At 45.9% G+C, this 24,987-nt stretch overlaps 1 pseudogene across 1 annotated transcript in view; it reads left to right on the top strand.

Annotated features, from left to right (window-relative positions):
* Window positions 1-6,281: 6,281 nt before the first annotated feature.
* The window catches only part of LOC311132183 (myozenin-2-like), a 36,322-nt pseudogene continuing 17,616 nt past the window's right edge, over window positions 6,282-24,987 (top strand). The window contains exons 1-2 of the transcript in view: window positions 6,282-6,363; window positions 14,176-14,342. The product of the transcript in view is annotated as a myozenin-2-like (transcript). The remainder of the gene's footprint in view (window positions 6,364-14,175; window positions 14,343-24,987) is intronic.

The following is a 24,987-nucleotide window of genomic DNA, read 5'->3' as shown; positions in this document are numbered from 1 at the left end:
TAGCAACCACTCCATCCCACTGTCCTCCTCAGTCTCCAACCTTGGAGTGTTACTGGATCCCTCCCTCACTTTCTCTGACCACAAAAAAAAACATCACCCAGCTTTGTCCTGTTCTCTCTAAACCTGATCTGGAAAAGCTGGTCAACTCCCTCGTCACCTCCCGACTCGATTACTGCAATGCCCCCCTCCCCTCAAAAAGCATCCACAGGCTGCAGCTTGTGCAGAACAGCGCTGCCAGGGTCCTCACAGGAACCCAGAGATCTGCCCACATCACCCCCATTCTAGCCTCTCTCCACAGGCTACCCATTCAATTCAGAATCAACTTCAAAATCCTCCTGTTAGTCTTCAAAACCCTCAATGCCTCTGCTCTCCAATACCTCAGTGAACTCCTCAGCCCTAAAGAGTCTTCACGGTCACTCTGGTCAAGTGATCAAAGACTCTTTGCCGTCCCCCCACCTCAACATGCCCCAGACCACCACGGCCTTTAAGTCTGAGCTAAAGAATCACTTCTTCAAACTGTCTTTCACTTAATATGATCTATATTGTGGTGTCAGTTGTTGGTCTTATGCGTTCGTTTCGAGTTCGATTGTTCTGTCCTCGTCGCCTCCTTTATTATTTTGTGTGTATTGTATAGTATTGTATAGTACTTGAACACAGCTATCGTTAAATGTCTTTAGCCGTTTTATCAAAGCAATTTTATTTTAATGGTTGCTCTCAATGTAAAGAGCTTTGGGATTTACATCTGTAAATGAAAAGCGTTCAACAAAATGTGATTTATTATTATAACACACGTGAATTCCTTCTGCATATAGTGGGGTCGGCATTTTTGCATCAGAAACTCCAGGACGGGTGAACAGGAACTCGCGATTTCTTCAACTTCGGTACACCAGGAATTGTTTATGAGGAAACATACCCCTCCTCCCGACTCTTACCAGAAGCCGCCGTTCTAACCATTCGGAATATGGAGAAGCTGTCTGGTTGAATAGCAGAGTCGAGTGTATCGTCCGTAAGCCACGTCTCAGTAAAAACAAAGACACAGCATTCCCTGATGTCCCTCTGCGATTGAAGCTTTGCTCTGAGTTCAAAGTTTATTTTCCAGCGATTGGACATTAGCCATCAGGATACTAGGAAGAGGAGGTTGTCTTTTCAGCCTAGCTTTGAGTCTCCTTTTCCTTCATCTTCTTTTTAGCCGGCGTTGCCTTAGGCCATCTCAGCCAGGAGCAACAGGTAAACCCGCTGTGCGAATGTAGTAATCCAGATCTGGGAGGCTGAGAGATAAGTGTGTAGCTTCCGTTTCATGATCAAGAAGTGTTTGTCGGCCGTAGGAAATCATTGCACGAACATTCTGAGTAAAGAAAGTAATAACTAATGCAAAAATAGCCATACAAAAGTTACGTCGAGCAGGAACCGCCGCTATCTTACTAGCTGTGTGTGCAGCTCTGTCCTTGATGTTTAGTCCCTCTGAGTCACACGCTCTATAGCCATTGGGTAGGGGTTATTAAGGGGACTTGTTGCCTAGGAGACAGTTACATAATGGCAGGGGGCCTACAGTAGCTGGGCTATGGAGAGTGGTACAGCATTAGAACAAAAGAGCGGTCCTGTCCCACTCTCTTAGCATGTGATGATGCTTCAACCTCTAAGTTTGATACCACGAAGTAAGATAACGCAACAGTCAGCAATTGAGTTGGATAGATTAGAATAGGATAGGATAGAATAGAATGGAATAGAATATAAATAGTGAAGAACTGTGAATGTTGTTCAACACACTCCTCAACATCCCTTGTTTCTGTTTTGGAAAAATATAGAGGATGGGCGTGGAGAAATTTAAACACTCTCAAATTCATAGACAGAGCCATGGATGCAATGACTGACCATCCAATATATTAAAAAGATAGTGTTAAGCATGTTTTGAAGCTATACAGTGTTTGTTTACAAACATTGGAGTAAAACAAGCTTTATGATGGGGTATGACGGTGGATCTAAGCTCATAAGACATTTATAATTCTTCAACAGTCAATGGGTATACATAATTCATTTATAGGTCAAAAAATGGATGTAGCAACTGCAGATTGCCCCTTTAAGACATATATAATTATATTAGTGTTTGTGGATGAATTGACTTCTGCCAGATGCCTTTTACGAAGTTATAGCTCATTGAAGGCCATTCAAAAAGCCTATAAAAGTTCAAAAACGACAAGGCTGAGGGGAAGTTATGTCCTGATAACTGAACTTTTGGTAGTCCCATAGTCATTGATGTATTTGGTGCACCGGAAATATAAAACCCCACTCTCAATTACCTCTAATGCCACCTAGGGCCCAATACCAAAACGGTTCCTTTCAGCAGCTTAGGAAGAGTTTATAGCAGATACATATCCAATCCTTTCAGCTCCCTGAGCAGGCCATTGAAGGCTACACTACAGATATGTGAAAAGGATTGGTAATATAAGGGTTTTGACCTTGGCTCAACTGGGGGGAGAGGGGTATTTACAACCCCAGCCTCACACACATTCCCACAGGTCCTTGCCCGTCAGACGTAGGGGGGCCATGGGACCTCTAGGAGATGGTATGGTGTCAAAAAGGGGTGGGGGGAAGTAGTGGCTAAGCAGGAGCTAGTCTGGCAGCAACCCCTGCACCCAGTCTAAGCTTCTGTACAGACACTGGGCCACGAGCGAGAGAGAGGGAATGGGAGTGGTAGCCGCTATCTTTAGTCCCCCCCCCCCAGCCCCACGCTGGCCGAACCACATTTCATTGGGCGCGTTCGAGCAGATCACTTTTGTCAAGTCAGTGACCATTGTTGGTCCCCACCTTTCGAAGTGTGTTGCATTATGGAGAAAAAAAATGGCCGACTTGCGCCTACATGTCGACCACATGAAAATCACGTGATTAAAGGTCATGAAGTTGACTGCAAGTTTCTGCAGTTGTTCTTCACCAACTTCATCATGCAGCCATCACCTACATTGTGGGAGGCTCTATTGTCAACCAATCATTAGGATGTTTGACCCACGGGGCCAAAGACATGACTGAAACATGAACCAACTCTGCCGTGATTCATATATAGCAGGCTACATTGGATGTACTGTATACAGTATAAATGGATTTCATATTTGATTGTACAATGTACACACATATGATTTCAGTTCGTGAGTTTATGATATGGGGGTTGGAGATGTTTATTTTGACATTATAAAGCAACACTGCCATGTTGATCGGAGCCTTGCTGTTGGAAAACCAGTTAGTGTCTGACTTTCGGCTGTCGTAGTTGCACCTCCCCTGACTTCACTCCTCGACCTTCGCCTAGTCGGTTGCTTTAGCCTTACCACTCAAACATGCCTAATAACTAGACACACACTGACACCCACACAGCCAGTCACTCATCCATCCATCCAGCCAGCCACCGACCCCCCACACCTCCCCCCCCGCGAAGGCTTCAGTGCTGGGGAGTGCATGGACCCGCGCAGGTCGCCCTACCCAGTCTGACCTCTTCGCCCCACGTCTTCCTAGCTTCCGTAAGGATACAGGCATATGTTGAGAGGCCCCTAAAGGGACCTACACACAGGTAAGGTGTCATAGGTATAGGCTCACTTCCTAGGTGTTGTGCCTACACGTTTTGCAGGGTGATACCACAGGGTGACATTGATGTTTCAAGTCAAGCTTGTTGGGGACCAATAGTCCAGGTGTTATGATTGACAGAGCTGTATTATTGTCAAATCTAACAGGTTCTTTGAATCCTCATGTCTTGTTAATGTGGGACACTTGATGTAAGGTACATGTATATCTACTATTTGAACCCTCCTAAGATTTAATGCAGCCTGATATGTGAATGGCTTACTGTATGTTGATGAAAGACATTATGCATGAGGATGTCAAGCAATCTTTTTCACAATATTTCAAAGTTCTACATACATCGTTTTTTGGTGCTATTCCCTCAAACTTTAAAAACTTTTTCAACAGTGGATAAATAGATTTACAAGAGCGTATTCACTAACATTGAGAACTTCTTTGGAAGTTGATTTACCTCTTTGGAGGTGACACTAGAGCTAAGAATGCTTTAATTAAATGGTCAGATTGTCGTACGGCTAGGAATGGCCCTCAGGCCAAGTGAATGGACAAGACAAGTACTTTGATTTCTCTGTAAGTTACACTGTGCTGTTGTCTTTACATAAATTATTTTTACTGAATGGCTTACTGAATGAGCACCTATCAAATCAAATCAAATCAAATTTTATTGGTCACATGCGCCGAATACAACAGGTGCAGACATTACAGTGAAATGCTTACTTACAGCCCTTAACCAATAGTGCATTTATTTTAAACAAAAAAGTAAGAATAAAACAACAACAAAAAAGTGTTGAGAAAAAAAGAGCAGAAGTAAAATAAAGTGACAGTAGGGAGGCTATATATACAGTAAAATAAAGTGACAGTAGGGAGGCTATATATACAGGGGGGTACCGTTGCATAGTCAATGTGCGGGGGCACCGGCTAGTTGAGGTAGTTGAGGTAATATGTACATGTGGGTAGAGTTAAAGTGACTATGCATAAATACTTAACAGAGTAGCAGCAGCGTAAAAAGGATGGGGTGGGGGGGCAGTGCAAATAGTCCGGGTAGCCATGATTAGCTGTTCAGGAGTCTTATGGCTTGGGGGTAGAAGCTGTTGAGAAGTCTTTTGGACCTAGACTTGGCACTCCGGTACCGCTTGCCGTGCGGTAGCAGAGAGAACAGTCTATGACTAGGGTGGCTGGAGTCTTTGACAATTTTGAGGGCCTTCCTCTGACACCGCCTGGTATAGAGGTCCTGGATGGCAGGGAGCTTTGCCCCAGTGATGTACTGGGCCGTACGCACTACCCTCTGTAGTGCCTTGCGGTCAGAGGCCAAGCAGTTGCCATACCAGGCGGTGATGCAACCAGTCAGGATGCTCTCGATGGTGCAGCTGTAGAATTTTTTGAGGATCTGAGGACCCATGCCAAATCTTTTTAGTCTCCTGAGGGGGAATAGGCTTTGTCGTGCCCTCTTCACGACTGTCTTGGTGTGTTTGGACCATGATAGTTCGTTGGTGATGTGGACACCAAGGAACTTGAAGCTCTCAACCTGTTCCACTACAGCCCCGTCGATGAGAATGGGGGCGTGCTCAGTCCTCTTTTTTTTCCTGTAGTCCACAATCATCTCCTTTGTCTTGGTGACGTTGAGGGAGAGGTTGTTGTCCTGGCACCACACGGCCAGATCTCTGACCTCCTCCCTATAGGCTGTCTCATCGTTGTCGGTGATAAGGCCTACCACTGTTGTGTCGTCGGCAAACTTAATGATGGTGTTGGAGTCGTGCCTGGCCATGCAGTCATGGGTGAACAGTGAGTACAGGAGGGGACTGAGCACGCACCCCTGAGGGGCCCCCGTGTTGAGGATCAGTGTGGCAGATGTGTTGTTACCTACCCTTAAAACCTGGGGGCGGCCCGTCAGGAAGTCCAGGATCCAGTTGCAGAGGGAGGTGTTTAGTCCCAGGATCCTTAGCTTAGTGATGAGCTTAGAGGGCACTATGGTGTTGAATGCTGAGCTGTAGTCAATGAATAGCATTCTCACGTAGGTGTTCCTCTTGTCCAGGTGGGAAAGGGCAGTGTGGAGTGCGATAGAGATTGCATCATCTGTGGATCTGTTGGGGCGGTATGCAAATTGGAGTGGGTCTAGGGTTTCTGGGATTATGCTGTTGATGTGAGCCATGACCAGTCTTTCAAAGCACTTCATGGCTACAGACGTCAGTGCTACGGGTCGGTAGTCATTTAGGCAGGTTATCTATTCACAGAAAACTGATTTTAGCACCAATTCATACAGATACAGATTTTTATTTGAATTAAAACAAGATGGTGCATTGTACAGCTAGACCTAGGAACACAATGGTGTGATGTGGACTGTTGCTTTCCACATCTTCTCAAATGTCACACCTGCTTGCTGTGACATTGCCCGTCCCGTACCCCTGTCCTTTCTCAACCCACATAGGTAATTCCAAGCATATTGATTCTTGAGTGCCATGTCTGACGAGCATGTGCTTGGTGTTTAACGGCCCAAGGTTATTTAAAGGGATGTGCAAACTTTGCCCTTTTAGCACCTCCAATAAATTCTACCTGCTGAGGCGGGTGTTTGTGCATGGCAGGGGGAGTGTAGTGTTGGTGATGATAGCATGCCTTACAGTGCTGCGCAGCGTTGCGTCCTTTGGTTTGTTAAGATAGCTGCTATGGCACAAGGCGTGCCGTCACATGCTGTCCCTTGTGATATTGTTTCCCCAGGGGCAGCAATGTCGCAGTTCTCTACCATGACGACCAACGAGCGGAAGATGCAAGCTGCAGCCATCTGTAGGGAGATACAGGGTCCTGAATCTCTCTCTCTCTCTCTCTCTCTCTCTCCAATTCAATTCAAGGGCTTTATTGGCATGGGAAACGTATGTTAACATTGCCAAAGCAAGTGAAGTAGATAGTAAACAAAAGTGAAATAAACAATAAATATTAACAGTAAACATTACACTCAGAAGTTCCAAAAGAATTAAGACATTTCAAATGTCCAGCTTACTTAGGGGACTCTTCTCCAAGTTCATCTCTTTGTAGGTGATGGCTTTGTTATGGAAGGTTTAGGAATCGCTTCCTTTTAAGTGGTTATAGAATTTAACGGCTCTTTTCTGGATTTTGATAATTAGCGGGTATAGGCCTAATTCTGCTCTGCATGCATTATTTGGTGTTTTTCATTGTACACTGAGGATATTTTTGCAGAATTCTGCATGCAGAGTCTCCATTTGGTGTTTGTCCCATTTTGTGAATTCTTGGTTGGTGAGCGGACCCCAGACCTCACAACCATAAAGGGCAATGGGTTCTATAACTGATTCAAGTATTTTTAGCCAGATCCTAATTGGTATGTCAAATTTTATGTTCCTTTTGATGGCATAGAAGGCCCTTCTTGCCTTGTCTCTCAGATCGTTCACAGCTTTGTGGAAGTTACCTGTGGCGCTGATGTTTAGGCCGAGGTATGTATAGTTTTTTGTGTGCTCTAGGGCAACGGTGTCTAGATGGAATTTGTATTTGTGATCCTGGCAACTGACCTTTTTTGGAACACCATTATTCTTGTCTTACTGAGATTTACTGTCAGGGCCCAGGTCTGACAGAATCTGTGCAGAATATCTAGGTGCTGCTGTAGGGTGAGGCCGGGTGCTGCAGACTGTTCTAGGGCTTAAACTGCATCCCTGTCTCACCCCACGGCCCTGTGGAAAGAAATGTGTGTTTTTGGCCAATTTTAACCGCACACTTATTGTTTGTGTACATGGATTTTATAATGTCGTATGTTTTTCCCCCAACCCCACTTTCCATCAATTTGTATTGCAGACCCTCATGCCAAATTGAGTCAAAAGCTTTTTTGAAATCAACAAAGCATGAGAAGACTTTGCCTTTGTTTTGGTTTGTTTGTTTGTCAATTAGGGTGTGCAGGGTGAATACGTGGTCTGTCGTACGGTAATTTGGTAAAAAGCCAATTTGACATTTGCTCAGTACATTGTTTTCACTGAGGAAATTAACTTGTCTGCTGTTAATGATAATGCATAGGATTTTCCCAAGGTTGCTGTTGACGCATATCCCACGGTAGTTGTTGGCGTCAAATTTGTCTCCACTTTTGTGGATTGGGGTGATCAGTTTCTCAATACTTTGTTATATACCCTTTGTTGGCAATGACACAGGTCAAACGTTTTCTGTAAGTCTTCACAAGGTTTTCACACACTGTTGCTGGTATTTTGGCCCATTCCTCCATGCAGATCTCCTCTAGAGCAGTGATGTTTTGGGGCTGTCGCTGGACAACACAGACTTTCAACTCCCTCCAAAGATTTTCTATGGGGTTGAGATCTGGAGACTGGCTAGGCCACTCCAGGACCTTGAAATGCTTCTTACCAAGCCACTCCTTCGTTGCCCGGGCGGTGTGTTTGGGATCATTGTCATGCTGAAAGACCCAGCCACGTTTCATCTTCAATGCCCTTGCTGATGGAAGGAGGTTTTCACTCAAAATCTCACGATACACGGCCCCATTCATTCTTTCCTTTACACGGATCAGTCGTCCTGGTCCCTTTGCAGAAAAACAGCCCCAAAGCATGATGTTTCCACCCCCATGCTTCACTGTAGGTATGGTGTTCTTTGGATGCAACTCAGCATTCTTTGTCCTCCAAACACGACGAGTTGAGTTTTTCCCAAAAAGTTCTATTTTGGTTTCATCTGACCATATGACATTCTCCCAATCCTCTTCTGGATCATCCAAATGCACTCTAGCAAACTTCAGATGGGCCTGGACATGTACTGGCTTAAGCAGGGGGACACGTCTGGCACTGCAGGATTTGAGTCCCTGGCGGCGTAGTGTGTTACTGATGGTAGGCTTTGTTACTTTGGTCCCAGCTCTCTGCAGGTCATTCACTAGGTCCCCCCGTGTGGTTCTGGGATTTTTGCTCACCGTTCTTGTGATAAATTTGACCCCATGGGGTGAGATCTTGCGTGGAGCCCCAGATCGAGGGAGATTATCAGTGGTCTTGTATGTCTTCCATTTCCTAATAATTGCTCCCACAGTTGATTTCTTCAAACCAAGCTGCTTACCTATTGCAGATTCAGTCTTCCCAGCCTGGTGCAGGTCTACAATTTTGTTTCTGGTGTCCTTTGACAGCTCTTTGGTCTTGGCCATAGTGGAGTTTGGAGTGTGACTGTTTGAGGTTGTGGACAGGTGTCGTTTATACTGATAACAAGTTCAAACGGGTGCCATTAATACAGGTAACGAGTGGAGGACAGAGGAGCCTCTTAAAGAAGAAGTTACAGGTCTGTGAGAGCCAGAAATCTTGCTTGTTTGTAGGTGACCAAATACTTATTTTCCACCATAATTTGCAAATAAATTCATTAAAAATCCTACAATGTGATTTTCTGGAGAAAAAAAATCTCAATTTGTCTGTCATAGTTGACGTGTACATATGATGAAAATTACAGGCCTCTCTCATATTTTTAAGTGGGAGAACTTGCACAATTGGTGGCTGAACCCTACTGAACAGCATCCGGAGAAGATGGCTGCCGTTTTACAGCCCTCTAACCAATTGTACTATTATGTGTGTTTTTCCGCGTTATTTGTAATTTATTTTGTACATAATGTTTCTGCCATCGTCTCTTATAACCAAAAAGAGCTTCTGGATATCAGGACAGCGATTACTCACCTCGTATTGGACGAAGATTTTTTCTTCAACAAGGCGGCCGCGAAGGATATCATACAGACACCCGACAAGGCCCAAATCCCCGTCATTCGCGTGAGGAAGAGAAGGAGATATCGCGGACGTAGATCGGGGTGCCTTGTAAGGATCCGACGGCGAGCGAGTAAACTGCCTCTTCCATCAATCCTATTAGCCAACGTTCAATCTTTTGAAAATAAAGTGGACGATTTAAGATTACGGTTATCCTACCAACGGGACATTAAAAACTGTAATATATTATGTTTCACGGAGTCGTGGCTGAACGACGACAATGATAACATTCAGCTAGCAGGCTATACGCTACATCGGCAGGACAGAACGGCTGACTCTGGTAAGACAAGGGGTGGCGGTCTGTGTATATTTGTAAACAACAGCTGGTGCACAAAATCAAATGCTAAGGAAGTCTCGAGGTTTTGCTCGCCTGAGGTAGAGTATCTTATGATAAGCTGTAGACCACACTATTTACCAAGAGAGTTTTCATCTATATTTTTCATAGCTGTCTATTTACCACCACAAACCAATGCTGGCATTAAGATTGCACTGAATGAGTTGTACAAGGCCATTAATCAACAGGAAAACGCTCATCCAGATGCAGCGCTCCTAGTGGCCGGGGACTTTAATGCAGGGAAACTTAAATCCGTTCTACCTAATTTCTACCAGCATGTTAAATGTGCAACCAGAGGGAAAAAAACTCTAGACCACCTTTACTCCACACACAGAGACGCATACAAAGCTCTCCCTCGCCCTCCATTTGGCAAATCTGACCATAACTCTATCCTCCTGATTCCTGCTTATAAGCAAAAACTAAAGCAGGAAGCACCAGTGACTCGGTTAATAAAAAAGTGGTCAGATGACGCAGATGCTAAGCTACAGGACTGTTTTGCTAGCACAGACTGGAACATGTTCCGGGATTCTTCAGACAGCATTGAGGAGTACACCACATCAGTCACTGGCTTCATCAATAAGTGCATCGATGATGTCGTCCCCACAGTGACCTTACGTACATACCCCAACCAGAAGCCATGGATTACAGGAAACATCCGCACTGAGCTAAAGGGTAGAGCTGCCGCTTTCAAGGAACGGGACTCTAACCCGGACGCTTATAAGAAATCCCGCTATGACCTCCGACGAACCATCAAACAGGCAAAGAGTCAATACAGGTCTAAGATTGAATCATACTACACTGGCTCTGACGCTCGTCGGATGTGGCAGGGCTTGAAAACTATTACAGACTACAAAGGGAAGCACAGCCGCGAGCTGCCCAGTGACACAAGCCTACCAGACGAGCTAAACCACTTCTATGCTCGCTTCGAGGCAAGCAACACTGAAGCATGCATGAGAGCACCAGCTGTTCCGGATGACTATGTGATCACGCTCTCCGTATGCGATGTGAGTAAGACTTTTAAGCAGGTCAACATTCACAAGGACGCAGGGCCAGACGGATTACCAGGACGTGTACTCTGAGCATGTGCTGACCAACTGGCAAGTGTCTTCACTGACATTTTCAACATGTCCCTGACTGAGTCTGTAATACCAACATGTTTCAAGCAGACCACCATAGTCCCCGTGCCCAAGGACTCTAAGATAACCTGCCTAAATGACTACCGACCCGTAGCACTGACGTCTGTAGCCATGAAGTGCTTTGAAAGGCTGGTCATGGCTCACATCAACAGCATTATCCCAGAAACCCTAGACCCACTCCAATTTGCATACCGCCCCAACAGATCCACAGATGATGCAATCTCTATCGCACTCCACACTGCCCTTTCCCACCTGGACAAGAGGAACACCTACGTGAGAATGCTATTAATTGACTACAGCTCAGCATTCAACACCATAGTGCCCTCTAAGCTCATCACTAAGCTAAGGATCCTGGGACTAAACACCTCCCTCTGCAACTGGATCCTGGACTTCCTGACGGGCCGCCCCCAGGTGGTAAGGGTAGGTAACAACACATCTGCCACACTGATCCTCAACACGGGGGCCCCTCAGGGGTGCGTGCTCAGTCCCCTCCTGTACTCTCTGTTCACCCATGACTGCATGGCCAGGCACGACTCCAACACCATCATTAAGTTTGCCGACGACACAACAGTGGTAGGCCTGATCACCGACAACGATGAGACAGCCTATAGGGAGGAGGTCAGAGATCTGGCCGTGTGGTGCCAGGACAACAACCTCTCCCTCAACGTGACCAAGACAAAGGAGATGATTGTGGACTACAGGAAAAAAAAAGAGGACTGAGCACGCCCCCATTCTCATCGACGGGGCTGTAGTGGAACAGGTTGAGAGCTTCAAGTTCCTTGGTGTCCACACCACCAACGAACTATCATGGTCCAAACACACCAAGACAGTCGTGAAGAGGGCACGACAAAGCCTATTCCCCCTCAGGAGACTAAAAAGATTTGGCATGGGTCCTCAGATCCTCAAAAAATTCTACAGCTGCACCATCGAGAGCATCCTGACTGGTTGCATCACCGCCTGGTATGGCAACTGCTTGGCCTCCGACCGCAAGGCACTACAGAGGGTAGTGCGTACGGCCCAGTACATCACTGGGGCAAAGCTTCCTGCCATCCAGGACCTCTATACCAGGCGGTGTCAGAGGAAGGCCCTCAAAATTGTCAAAGACTCCAGCCACCCTAGTCATAGACTGTTCTCTCTGCTACCGCACGGCAAGCGGTACCGGAGTGCCAAGTCTAGGTCCAAAAGACTTCTCAACAGCTTCTACCCCCAAGCCATAAGACTCCTGAACAGCTAATCATGGCTACCCGGACTATTTGCACTGCCCCCCCACCCCATCCTTTTTACACTGCTGCTACTCTGTTAAGTATTTATGCATAGTCACTTTAACTCTACCCACATGTACATATTACCTCAACTACCTCAACTAGCCGGTGCCCCCGCACATTGACTCTGCAACGGTACCCCCCTGTATATATAGCCTCCCTACTGTCACTTTATTTTACTTCTGCTCTTTTTTTTCTCAACACTTTTTTTGTTGTTGTTTTATTTTTACTTTTTTTGTTTAAAATAAATGCACTGTTGGTTAAGGGCTGTAAGTAAGCATTTCACTGTAATGTCTGCACCTGTTGTATTCGGCGCATGTGACCAATAAAATTTGATTTGATTTGATTTGATTTGACTAAATACTTCTTTCCCCCACTGTAATTAAAGAGTTTAAGTATAGCCTTTTTGGGTTGGAGGGTTTGTATTTTGTTGTGTAGTTCATTCAATGTAATTGGAGAATCTAGTGGGTTCTGGTAGTCTTTAATAGTTCATTCTAAGATTTGCATTTGATCATGTATATATTTTTTGCTGTTTGTTTTTTGTTATAGGGCCAAAAAGATTGGAGAAGTGGTTTACCCATACATCTCCGTTTTCGATAGATAGCTCTTCGTGTTGTTGTTTGTTTAGTGTTTTAACATTTTCCCAGAAGTGGTTAGAGTCTATGGATTCTTCAATTACATTGAGCTGATTTCTGACATGCTGTTCCTTCTTTTTCCGTAGTGTATTTCTGTATATTTTTAGTGATTCACCATAGTGAAGGCGTAGGCTCAGGTTTTCTGGGTCTCTATGTTTTTGGTTGGATAGGTTTCTCAATTTCTTTCTTAGGTTTTTGCATTCTTCATCAAACCATTTGTCACTGTTGTTACTTTTCTTGGGTTTTCTGTTAGAGATTGTTTAGATTTGATAGGGAAGCTGAGAGTCAAATATACTGTTTAGGTTTTCTACTGCCAAGTTTATACCTTCACTATTACAGTGGAACGTTTTGTCCAGGAAGTTGTCTAAAAGGGATTGAATTTGTTGTTGCCTAATAGTTTTTTGGTAGGTTTCGACACTACTTTCCTTCCATCTATAGCATTTCTTAATATTATTCAGTTCCTTTGGCTTTGATGCCTCATGATTGAGTATTGCTCTGTTCAAGTAGACTGTGATTTTGCTGTGGTCTGATAGGGGTGTCAGTGGGCTGACTGAACGCTCTGAGAGACTCTGGGTTGAGGTCAGTGATAAAGTAGTCTACAGTACTACTGCCAAGAGATGAGCTATAGGTGTACCTACCATAGGAGTCTCCTCGAAGCCTACCATTGACTATGTACATACCCAGTGTGCGACAAAGCTGCAGGAGTTGTGACCCGCTTTTGTTGGTTATGTTGTCGTAGTTGTGCCTAGGGGGGCATATGGGGGAGGGATTGTCTCTTACCTCCTCTCTCTCTCCCTCTTTCTCTCTCTCCCCCTCCCTCCCTTCATTTCTAATGTAAAAAACACATGGACACATGTGAACACATGGATTAAATTAATTTAACTGTACATACTGCACAGACAAATACATGTGTGCCTGTAAACAAAGACAAACACGCACGCACAGTCTCTCTCACTCATTCTCTATTAACACTCTCACTCTGTAGCTGGGTATCATCTAGTTCCCTACTGGTTTCCAAGCAGCACCATTGCACCCGTCTATAAATAAGCAAATTAGTAGTTTTATTACTGAATGTAACTAATCCCTTTGTCGTTGTCCTTTGAACAAGCTATTTCTGGGAGGGGACAACTGCATGGCTCACTCGGGGAGGGAGGGAGGGAGGGAGGGAGAGAGGGAGAGCCTGAGGGCCACTGACAGCTGAGGGATATTCTGTCAGGCTGGTTTGCTTTTGCCTCATTTGATAAGACTATGACGTCTCTGTGATCAGCATGCATGGGGGAGCTTCACCGCTAACCACAAACAAGGGGGCCAACCTGAGTGGCTGGCTGACACAGGAAGATTATTAATAATTTATCATATTATTGACAGCATACAGCATATTAAGTCAGCGAGATGGGTAATGGGAATATATTTTACAGTGAAAGATAAATCAGTAGAATGTAAATAGCCAAATATGAATATTGTCAGTATAATGAGACACACACCACCCCCACTTTCTCAGAGCTGTTGTGTCTCTTCCAGATGCAGAGATGGACTTGGGGAAGAAGATGAGTGTCCCTAAGGATGTGATGCTGGAGGAGCTGTCTCTGGCATCCAACAGGGGCTCCCTCCTCTTCGAAAACCGCAAGAAGCGCTCCGAAAAATACACCTTCGAAAGCATCCAGAATGTAACCAACACACAGATCAATGTAAGCAACACAAACCCCTTGCATGTACACGCTTGAATGTGAACGCTAGCTAGATGAAAAACTCTGGATACTACAACGACAAACAAAAAACTGGAACAAAGTTGCTGTTTCAACATGAACATTTATGGGAAAATTAGCGATGAGGGAGAAGACAGATGCCATTGCCATTTGTTTTGGTGCTCTATGCGATTGTGATGAGAGATTTAAAGAATGCTCATCACAGAGTTTTCATTTGGGTCATTCAAACCATTATCAATAGTGCTTGAAGAGGCACAGGAGATGTTTTTTCTACATGATCAGTAACTTATCAGCTCTTGTACTGTAGGAGACTGTTCTCCACGGTTAGTACATCTAGTGATGCAGTCTCCCCAATCCTATAGTAGCCTATATGCGTACGGGGAGGAGAACAGCAACACCACTTGAGGAACACAATACAGTGAGGGAAAAAAGTATTTGATCCCCTGCTGATTTTGTACGTTTGCCCACTGACAAAGACATGATCAGTCTATAATTTTAATGGTAGGTTTATTTGAACAGTGAGAGACAGAATAACAACAAAAAAATCTAGAAAAACACATGTCAAAAATTTTATGAATTGATTTGCATTTTAATGAGGGAAATAAGTATTTGAACCTCTCTCAATCAGAAAGATTTCTGGCTCCCAGGTGTCTTTTATACAGGTAATGAGCTGAGATTAGGAGCACACTCTTAAAGGGAGTGCTCCTAATCTCAGCTTGTTACTTGTATAAAAGATACCTGTCCACAGAAGCAATCAATCAATCAGATTCCAAACTCTCCACCATGGCCAAGACCAAAGAGCTCTCCAAGGATGTCAGGGACAAGATTGTAGACCTACACAAGGCTGGAATGGGCTACAAGACCATCGCAAAGCAGCTTGGTGAGAAGGTGACAACAGTTGGTGTGATTATTCGCAAATGGAAGAAACACAAAGAACTGTCAATCTCCCTCGGCCTGGGGCTCCATGCAAGATTTCACCTCGTGGAGTTGCAATGATCATGAGAACGGTGAGGAATCAGCCCAGAACAACACGGGAGGATCTTGTCAATGATTTCAAGGCAGCTGGGACCATAGTCACCAAGAAAACAATTGGTAACACACTACGCTGTGAAGGACTGAAATCCTGCAGCGCCCGCAAGGTCCCCCTGCTCAAGAAAGCACATATACATGCCCATCTGAAGTTTGCCAATGAACATCTGAATGATTCAGAGGAGAACTGGGTGAAAGTGTTGTGGTTAGATGAGACCAAAATCGAGCTCTTTGGCATCAACTCAACTCGCCGTGTTTGGAGGAGGAGGAATGCTGTCTATGACCCCAAGAACACCATCCCCACCGTCAAACATGGAGGTGGAAACATTATGCTTTGGGGGTGTTTTTCTGCTAAGGGGACAGGACAACTTCACCGCATCAAAAGGGACGATGGACAGGGCCATGTACCGTCAAATCTTGGGTGAGAACCTCCTTCCCTCAGCCAGGGCATTGAAAATGGGTTGTGGATGGGTATTCCAGCATGACAATGACCCAAAACACACAGCCAAGGCAACAAAGGAGTGGCTCAAGAAGAAGCACATTAAGGTCCTGGAGTGGCCTAGCCAGTCTCCAGACCTTAATCCCATAGAAAATCTGTGGAGGGAGCTGAAGGTTCGAGTTGCCAAACGTCAGGCTCAAAACCTTAATGACTTGGAGAAGATCTGCAAAGAGGAGTGGGACAAAATCCCTCCTGAGATGTGTGCAAACCTGGTGGCCAACTACAAGAAATGTCTGACCTCTGTGATTGCCACCAAGGGTTTTGCCACCAAGTACAAAGTCATGTTTTGCAGAGGGGTCAAATACTTATTTCCCTCATTAAAATGCTAATAAATTTATAACATTTTTGACATGCGTTTTTCTGGATTATTTTGTTGTTATTCTGTCTCTCACTGTTCAAATAAACCTACCATTAAAATTATAGACTGATCATTTCTTTGTCAGTGGGCAAACGTACAAAATCAGCAGGGGATCAATTACTTTTTTCCCTCACTGTACCTAATTTCCTGATGAACCACATAATCACTTGAAATGCTTATCAGACTGCAGCCTTACTGCTGCTCAAGACTTGGACACATTCCAGAAACTTAACGACCTTACCCCCTAGGGCAGGGCTCTCCAACCCTCTTCCTGGAGATCTACTGTCCTGTAGGTTCAGTCCAACCCTAATTTAACATCTCTGATTCAGCTAGTTAAGGTCTTGTTGAGCAGCTAATAAGTAGAATCAGGTGTGTTAAATCAGGGTTGGACTGAAAACCCACAGGACGGTAGATCTCCAGGAAGAGGGTTGGGCAGCCCGGACCTAGGGTAACGGATAGGGGGTAGCGGATAGGGGTTGTTTCTGGACAAGGCCTTGGACTTGCATAATAGCTATGAGATTCTTACAACGGGCATAAGTTGAAGTCCTGTTTACAAGCTTTGTGTTTGGATGGGCAGTGTGCCAAGTCTTCATCTTCTCGTCCAATCAATATAGGCCACTTAGGCCCTAGAGTCGACTTTAGGCCCTAGAGTCGACTTTAGGCCCTAGAGTCTACTTTAGGCCCTAGTGTCTACTTTAGGCCCTAGTGTCTACTTTTGGCCCTAGAGTCTACTTTAGGCCCTAGAGTCTACTTTAGGCCCTAGTGTCCCCTAGTGTCTACTTTAGGCCCTAGTATCCCCTAGAGTCTACTTTAGGCCCTAGAGTCTACTTTAGGCCCTAGAGTCTACTTTAGGCCCTAGAGTCTACTTTAGGCCCTAGAGTCTACTTTAGGCCCTAGAGTCTACTTTAGGCCCTAGTGTCTTCTTTAGGCCCTAGAGTCTACTTTAGGCCCTAGAGTCTACTTTAGGCCCTAGAGTCTTCTTTAGGCCCTAGAGTCTACTTTAGGCCCAGAGAGTCTACTTTAGGCCCTAGAGTCTACTTTAGGCCCTAGTGTCCCCTAGTGTCTACTTTAGGCCCTAGAGTCTACTTTAGGCCCTAGTATCCCCTAGTGTCTACTTTAGGCCCTAGAGTCTACTTTAGGCCCTAGAGTCTACTTTAGGCCCTAGAGTCTACTTTAGGCCCTAGAGTCTACTTTAGGCCCTAGAGTCTACTTTAGGCCCTAGAGTCTACTTTAGGCCCTAGAGTCTACTTTAGGCCCTAGAGTCTACTTTAGGCCCTAGAGTCTACTTTAGGCCCTAGTGTCTTCTTTAGGCCCTAGAGTCTACTTTAGGCCCTAGTGTCTACTTTAGGCCCAAGTGTCTACTTTAGGCCATAGTGTCCCCTAGAGTCTACTTTAGGCCCTAGTGTCTACTTTAGGCCATAGTGTCTACTTTACGCCCTAGTGTCTACTTTAGGCCCTATCGTCTACTTTAAGCCCTATAGTCTACTTTACGCCCTAGTGTCTACTTTACGCCCTAGTGTCTACTTTACGCCCTAGTGTCCCCTAGTGTCTACTTTAGGCCCTAGTGTCTACTTTAGGCCCTAGTGTCTACTTTACGCCCTAGTGTCTACTTTACGCCCTAGTGTCTACTTTACGCCCTAGTGTCTACTTTACGCCCTAGTGTCCCCTAGAGTCTACTTTAGGCCCTGGAGTCTACTTTAGGCCCTAGAGTCTACTTTAGGCCCTAGAGTCTACTTTAGGCCCTAGTGTCTACTTTAGGCCCTAGTGTCTACTTTAGGCCCTAGTGTCTACTTTAGGCCCTAGTGTCTACTTTAGGCCCTAGTGTCTACTTTAGGCCCTAGTGTCTACTTTTGGCCCTAGTGCCTACTTTAGGCCCTAGAGTATACTTTAGGTCCTAGTGTCCCCTAGAGTCTACTTTAGGCCCTAGAGTCAACTTTAGGCCCTAGTGTCCCCTAGTGTCTACTTTAGGCCCTAGAGTCTACTTTAGGCCCTAGTGTCTACTTTAGGCCCTAGTGTCCCCTAGAGTCTACTTTAGGCCCTAGAGTCTACTTTAGGCCCTAGAGTCTACTTTAGGCCCTAGTGTCTACTTTAGGCCCTAGTGTCTACTTTAGGCCCTAGTGTCTACTTTAGGCCCTAGTGTCTACTTTACGCCCTAGTGTCTACTTTACGCCCTAGTGTCTACTTTACGCCCTAGTGTCTACTTTACGCCCTAGTGTCTACTTTACGCCCTAGTGTCTACTTTACGCCCTAGTGTCCCCTAGAGTCTACTTTAGGCCCTGGAGTCTACTTTAGGCCCTAGAGTCTACTTTAGGCCCTAGTGTCTACTCTAGGCCCTAGTGTCTACTTTAGGCCCTAGAGTCTAATTTACGCCCTAGTGTCTACTTTAGGCCCTAGAGTCTACTTTAGGTCCTAGTGTCCCCTAGAGTCTACTTTAGGCCCTAGAGTCTACTTTAGGCCCTAGAGTCTACTTTAGGCCCTAGAGTCTACTTTAGGCCCTAGAGTCTACTTTAGGCCCTAGAGTCTACTTTAGGCCCTAGTGTCCCCTAGTGTCTACTTTAGGCCCTAGAGTCTACTTTAGGCCCTAGTATCCCCTAGAGTCTACTTTAGGCCCTAGAGTCTACTTTAGGCCCTAGAGTCTACTTTAGGCCCTAGAGTCTACTTTAGGCCCTAGTGTCTACTTTAGGCCCAAGTGTCTACTTTAGGCCATAGTGTCCCCTAGAGTCTACTTTAGGCCCTAGTGTCTACTTTAGGCCATAGTGTCTACTTTAGGCCATAGTGTCTACTCTAGGCCCTAGTGTCTACTCTAGGCCCTAGTGTCTACTCTAGGCCCTAGTGTCTACTTTAGGCCCTAGAGTCTAATTTACGCCCTAGTGTCTACTTTAGGCCCTAGAGTCTACTTTAGGTCCTAGTGTCCCCTAGAGTCTACTTTAGGCCCTAGAGTCTACTTTAGGCCCTAGAGTCTACTTTAGGCCCTAGAGTCTACTTTAGGCCCTAGAGTCTACTTTAGGCCCTAGTGTCCCCTAGTGTCTACTTTAGGCCCTAGAGTCTACTTTAGGCCCTAGTATCCCCTAGAGTCTACTTTAGGCCCTAGAGTCTACTTTAGGCCCTAGAGTCTACTTTAGGCCCTAGAGTCTACTTTAGGCCCTAGTGTCTACTTTAGGCCCAAGTGTCTACTTTAGGCCATAGTGTCCCCTAGAGTCTACTTTAGGCCCTAGTGTCTACTTTAGGCCATAGTGTCTACTTTAGGCCATAGTGTCTACTCTAGGCCCTAGTGTCTACTTTAGGCCCTAGAGTCTAATTTACGCCCTAGTGTCTACTTTAGGCCCTAGAGTCTACTTTAGGTCCTAGTGTCCCCTAGAGTCTACTTTAGGCCCTAGAGTCTACTTTAGGCCCTAGAGTCTACTTTAGGCCCTAGAGTCTACTTTAGGCCCTAGAGTCTACTTTAGGCCCTAGAGTCTACTTTAGGCCCTAGTGTCCCCTAGTGTCTACTTTAGGCCCTAGAGTCTACTTTAGGCCCTAGTATCCCCTAGAGTCTACTTTAGGCCCTAGAGTCTACTTTAGGCCCTAGAGTCTTCTTTAGGCCCTAGAGTCTACTTTAGGCCCTAGTGTCTACTTTAGGCCCAAGTGTCTACTTTAGGCCATAGTGTCCCCTAGAGTCTACTTTAGGCCCTAGTGTCTACTTTAGGCCCTGGAGGCTACTTTAGGCCCTAGAGTCTACTATAGGCCCTAGTCTCTACTTTAGGCCCTAGTGTCTACTTTAGGCCCTAGAGTCTACTTTAGGCCCTAGTGTCCCCTAGTGTCTACTTTAGGCCCTAGAGTCTACTTTAGGCCCTAGTATCCCCTAGAGTCTACTTTAGGCCCTAGAGTCTACTTTAGGCCCTAGAGTCTACTTTAGGCCTCTACTTTAGGCCCTAGAGTCTACTTTAGGCCCTAGAGTCTACTTTAGGCCCTAGTGTCTTCTTTAGGCCCTAGAGTCTACTTTAGGCCCTGGAGGCTACTTTAGGCCCTAGAGTCTACTATAGGCCCTAGTCTCTACTTTAGGCCCTAGTGTCTACTTTAGGCCCTAGTGTCTACTTTAGGTCCTAGTGTCCCCTAGAGTCTACTTTAGGCCCTAGAGTCTACTTTAGGCCCTAGAGTCTACTTTAGGCCCTAGAGTCTACTTTAGGCCCTATTGTCCCCTAGTGTCTACTTTAGGCCCTAGAGTCTACTTTAGGCCCTAGTATCCCCTAGAGTCTACTTTAGGCCCTAGAGTCTACTTTAGGCCATAGTGTCCCCTAGAGTCTACTTTAGGCCCTAGTGTCTACTTTAGGCCCTAGTGTCTACTTTACGCCCTAGTGTCTACTTTACGCCCTAGTGTCTACTTTAGGCCCTATCGTCTACTTTAGGCCCTATCGTCTACTTTAAGCCCTATAGTCTACTTTAGGCCCTAGTGTCCCCTAGAGTCTACTTTAGGCCCTAGAGTCTACTTTAGGCCCTAGAGTCTACTTTAGGCCCTAGAGTCTACTTTAGGCCCTAGAGTCTACTTTAGGCCCTAGAGTCTACTTTAGGCCCTAGAGTCTACTTTAGGCCCTAGAGTCTACTTTAGGCCCTAGTGTCAAATTTACGCCCTAGTGTCAAATTTACGCCCTAGTGTCTACTTTACGCCCTAGTGTCCCCTAGAGTCTACTTTAGGCCCTGGAGTCTACTTTAGGCCCTAGAGTCTACTTTAGGCCCTAGTGTCTACTTTAGGCCCTAGTGTCTACTTTAGGCCCTAGAGTCTACTTTAGGCCCTAGAGTCTACTTTAGGCCCTAGAGTCTACTTTAGGCCCTAGAGTCTACTTTAGGCCCTAGAGTCTACTTTAGGCCCTAGTGTCTACTTTAGGCCCTAGAGTCTACTTTAGGCCCTAGAGTCTACTTTAGGCCCTAGAGTCTACTTTAGGCCCTAGAGTCTACTTTAGGACCTAGTGTCCCCTAGAGTCTACTTTAGGCCCTAGTGTCTACTTTACGCCCTAGTGTCTACTTTAGGCCCTAGAGTCTACTTTAGGCCCTAGAGTCTACTTTAGGCCCTAGTGTCCCCTAGTGTCTACTTTAGGCCCTAGAGTCTACTTTAGGCCCTAGTATCCCCTAGAGTCTACTTTAAGCCCTAGAGTCTACTTTAGGCCATAGTGTCCCCTAGAGTCTACTTTAGGCCCTAGAGTCTACTTTAGGCCCTAGAGTCTACTTTAGGCCCTAGAGTCTACTTTAGGCCCTAGTGTCTACTTTAGGCCCTAGAGTCTACTTTAGGCCCTAGAGGCTACTTTAGGCCCTAGAGTCTACTATAGGCCCTAGTCTCTACTTTAGGCCCAAGTCTCTACTTTAGGCCTTAGTGTCTACTTTAGGCCCTAGTGTCTACTTTAGGCCATATGTCCCCTAGAGTCTACTTTAGGCCCTAGTGTCTCCTTTAGGCCCTAGTGTCTACTTTAGGCCCTAGTGTCTACTTTAGGCCCTAGTGTCTACTTTAGGCCCTAGTGTCTACTTTAGGCCCTATCGTCTACTTTAAGCCCTATAGTCTACTTTAGGCCCTAATGTCTACTTTAGGCCCTAGTGTCCCCTAGAGTCTACTTTAGGCCCTAGAGTCTACTTTAGGCCCTAGTGTCTACTTTAGGCCCTAGTGTCTACTTTAGGCCCTAGTGTCTACTTTACGCCCTAGTGTCTACTTTACGCCCTAGTGTCTACTTTACGCCCTAGTGTCTACTTTACGCCCTAGTGTCTACTTTACGCCCTAGTGTCTACTTTACGCCCTAGTGTCCCCTAGAGTCTACTTTAGGCCCTGGAGTCTACTTTAGGCCCTAGAGTCTACTTTAGGCCCTAGAGTCTACTTTAGGCCCTAGAGTCTACTTTAGGCCCTAGTGTCTACTTTAGGCCCTAGAGTCTACTTTAGGCCCTAGTGTCTACTTTAGGCCCTAGTGTCTACTTTAGGCCCTAGTGTCTACTTTTGGCCCTAGAGTCTACTTTACGCCCTAGTGTCTACTTTAGGCCCTAGAGTCTACTTTAGGTCCTAGTGTCCCCTAGAGTCTACTTTAGGCCCTAGAGTCTACTTTAGGCCCTAGGGTCTACTTTAGGCCCTAGTGTCTTCTTTAGGCCCTAGAGTCTACTTTAGGCCCTAGAGTCTACTTTAGGCCCTGGAGGCTACTTTAGGTCCTAGTGTCCCCTAGAGTCTACTTTAGGCCCTAGAGTCTACTTTAGGCCCTAGAGTCTACTTTAGGCCCTAGAGTCTACTTTAGGCCCTAGAGTCTACTTTAGGCCCTAGTGTCCCCTAGTGTCTACTTTAGGCCCTAGAGTCTACTTTAGGCCCTAGTATCCCCTAGAGTCTACTTTAGGCCCTAGAGTCTACTTTAGGCCATAGTGTCCCCTAGAGTCTACTTTAGGCCCTAGTGTCTACTTTAGGCCCTAGTGTCTACTTTACGCCCTAGTGTCTACTTTACGCCCTAGTGTCTACTTTAGGCCCTATCGTCTACTTTAAGCCCTATAGTCTACTTTAGGCCCTAGTGTCTACTTTAGGCCCTAGTGTCCCCTAGAGTCTACTTTAGGCCCTAGAGTCTACTTTAGGCCCTAGAGTCTACTTTAGGCCCTAGAGTCTACTTTAGGCCCTAGTGTCTACTTTAGGCCCTAGTGTCAAATTTACGCCCTAGTGTCTACTTTACGCCCTAGTGTCTACTTTACGCCCTAGTGTCCCCTAGAGTCTACTTTAGGCCCTGGAGTCTACTTTAGGCCCTAGAGTCTACTTTAGGCCCTAGAGTCTACTTTAGGCCCTGGAGTCTACTTTAGGCCCTGGAGTCTACTTTAGGCCCTGGAGTCTACTTTAGGCCCTAGTGTCTACTTTAGGCCCTAGTGTCTACTTTAGGCCCTAGAGTCTACTTTAGGCCCTAGAGTCTACTTTAGGCCCTAGAGTCTACTTTAGGCCCTAGAGTCTACTTTAGGCCCTAGATCCTACTTTAGGCCCTAGAGTCTACTTTAGCACCTAGTGTCCCCTAGAGTCTACTTTAGGCCCTAGTGTCTACTTTACGCCCTAGTGTCTACTTTAGGCCCTAGAGTCTACTTTAGGCCCTAGAGTCTACTTTAGGCCCTAGTGTCCCCTAGTGTCTACTTTAGGCCCTAGAGTCTACTTTAGGCCCTAGTATCCCCTAGAGTCTACTTTAAGCCCTAGAGTCTACTTTAGGCCATAGTGTCCCCTAGAGTCTACTTTAGGCCCTAGTGTCTACTTTACGCCCTAGTGTCTACTTTACGCCCTAGTGTCTACTTTACGCCCTAGTGTCTACTTTAGGCCCTATCGTCTACTTTAGGCCCTATCGTCTACTTTAAGCCCTATAGTCTACTTTAGGCCCTAGTGTCTACTTTAGGCCCTAGTGTCCCCTAGAGTCTACTTTAGGCCCTAGAGTCTACTTTAGGCCCTAGAGTCTACTTTAGGCCCTAGTGTCTACTTTAGGCCCTAGTGTCTACTTTAGGCCCTAGTGTCTACTTTAGGCCCTAGTGTCTACTTTACGCCATAGTGTCTACTTTACGCCCTAGTGTCTACTTTACGCCCTAGTGTCCCCTAGAGTCTACTTTAGGCTCTGGAGTCTACTTTAGGCCCTAGAGTCTACTTTAGGCCCTGGAGTCTACTTTAGGCCCTAGAGTCTACTTTAGGCCCTAGATCCTACTTTAGGCCCTAGAGTCTACTTTACGCCCTAGTGTCTACTTTACGCCCTAGTGTCTACTTTACGCCCTAGTGTCTACTTTAGGCCCTATCGTCTACTTTAAGCCCTATAGTCTACTTTAGGCCCTAATGTCTACTTTAGGCCCTAGTGTCCCCTAGAGTCTACTTTAGGCCCTAGAGTCTACTTTAGGCCCTAGAGTCTACTTTAGGCCCTAGAGTCTACTTTAGGCCCTAGAGTCTACTTTAGGCCCTAGAGTCTACTTTAGGCCCTAGAGTCTACTTTAGGCCCTAGAGTCTACTTTAGGCCCTAGTGTCTACTTTACGCCCTAGTGTCTACTTTACGCCCTAGTGTCTACTTTACGCCCTAGTGTCTACTTTACGCCCTAGTGTCCCCTAGAGTCTACTTTAGGCCCTGGAGTCTACTTTAGGCCCTAGAGTCTACTTTAGGCCCTAGAGTCTACTTTAGGCCCTAGAGTCTACTTTAGGCCCTAGAGTCTACTTTAGGCCCTAGTGTCTACTTTAGGCCCTAGAGTCTACTTTAGGCCCTAGTGTCTACTTTAGGCCCTAGTGTCTACTTTTGGCCCTAGAGTCTACTTTACGCCCTAGTGTCTGCTTTAGGCCCTAGAGTCTACTTTAGGTCCTAGTGTCCCCTAGAGTCTACTTTAGGCCCTAGAGTCTACTTTAGGCCCTAGAGTCTACTTTAGGCCCTAGAGTCTACTTTAGGCCCTAGAGTCTACTTTAGGCCCTAGAGTCTACTTTAGGCCCTAGTGTCCCCTAGTGTCTACTTTAGGCCCTAGAGTCTACTTTAGGCCCTAGTATCCCCTAGAGTCTACTTTAGGCCCTAGAGTCTACTTTAGGCCCTAGAGTCTACTTTAGGCCCTAGTGTCTTCTTTAGGCCCTAGTGTCTTCTTTAGGCCCTAGAGTCTACATTAGGCCCTAGAGTCTACTTTAGGCCCTGGAGGCTACTTTAGGTCCTAGAGTCTACTATAGGCCCTAGTCTCTACTTTAGGCCCTAGTGTCTACTTTAGGCCCTAGAGTCTACTTTAGGTCCTAGTGTCCCCTAGAGTCTACTTTAGGCCCTAGAGTC

The sequence above is a fragment of the Coregonus lavaretus genome (genome assembly GCF_964263955.1).
Source record: "Coregonus lavaretus genome assembly, chromosome: 7".
Lineage (NCBI taxonomy): Eukaryota > Metazoa > Chordata > Actinopteri > Salmoniformes > Salmonidae > Coregonus > Coregonus lavaretus.
This window is presented reverse-complemented; position numbering and strand designations above follow the sequence as displayed.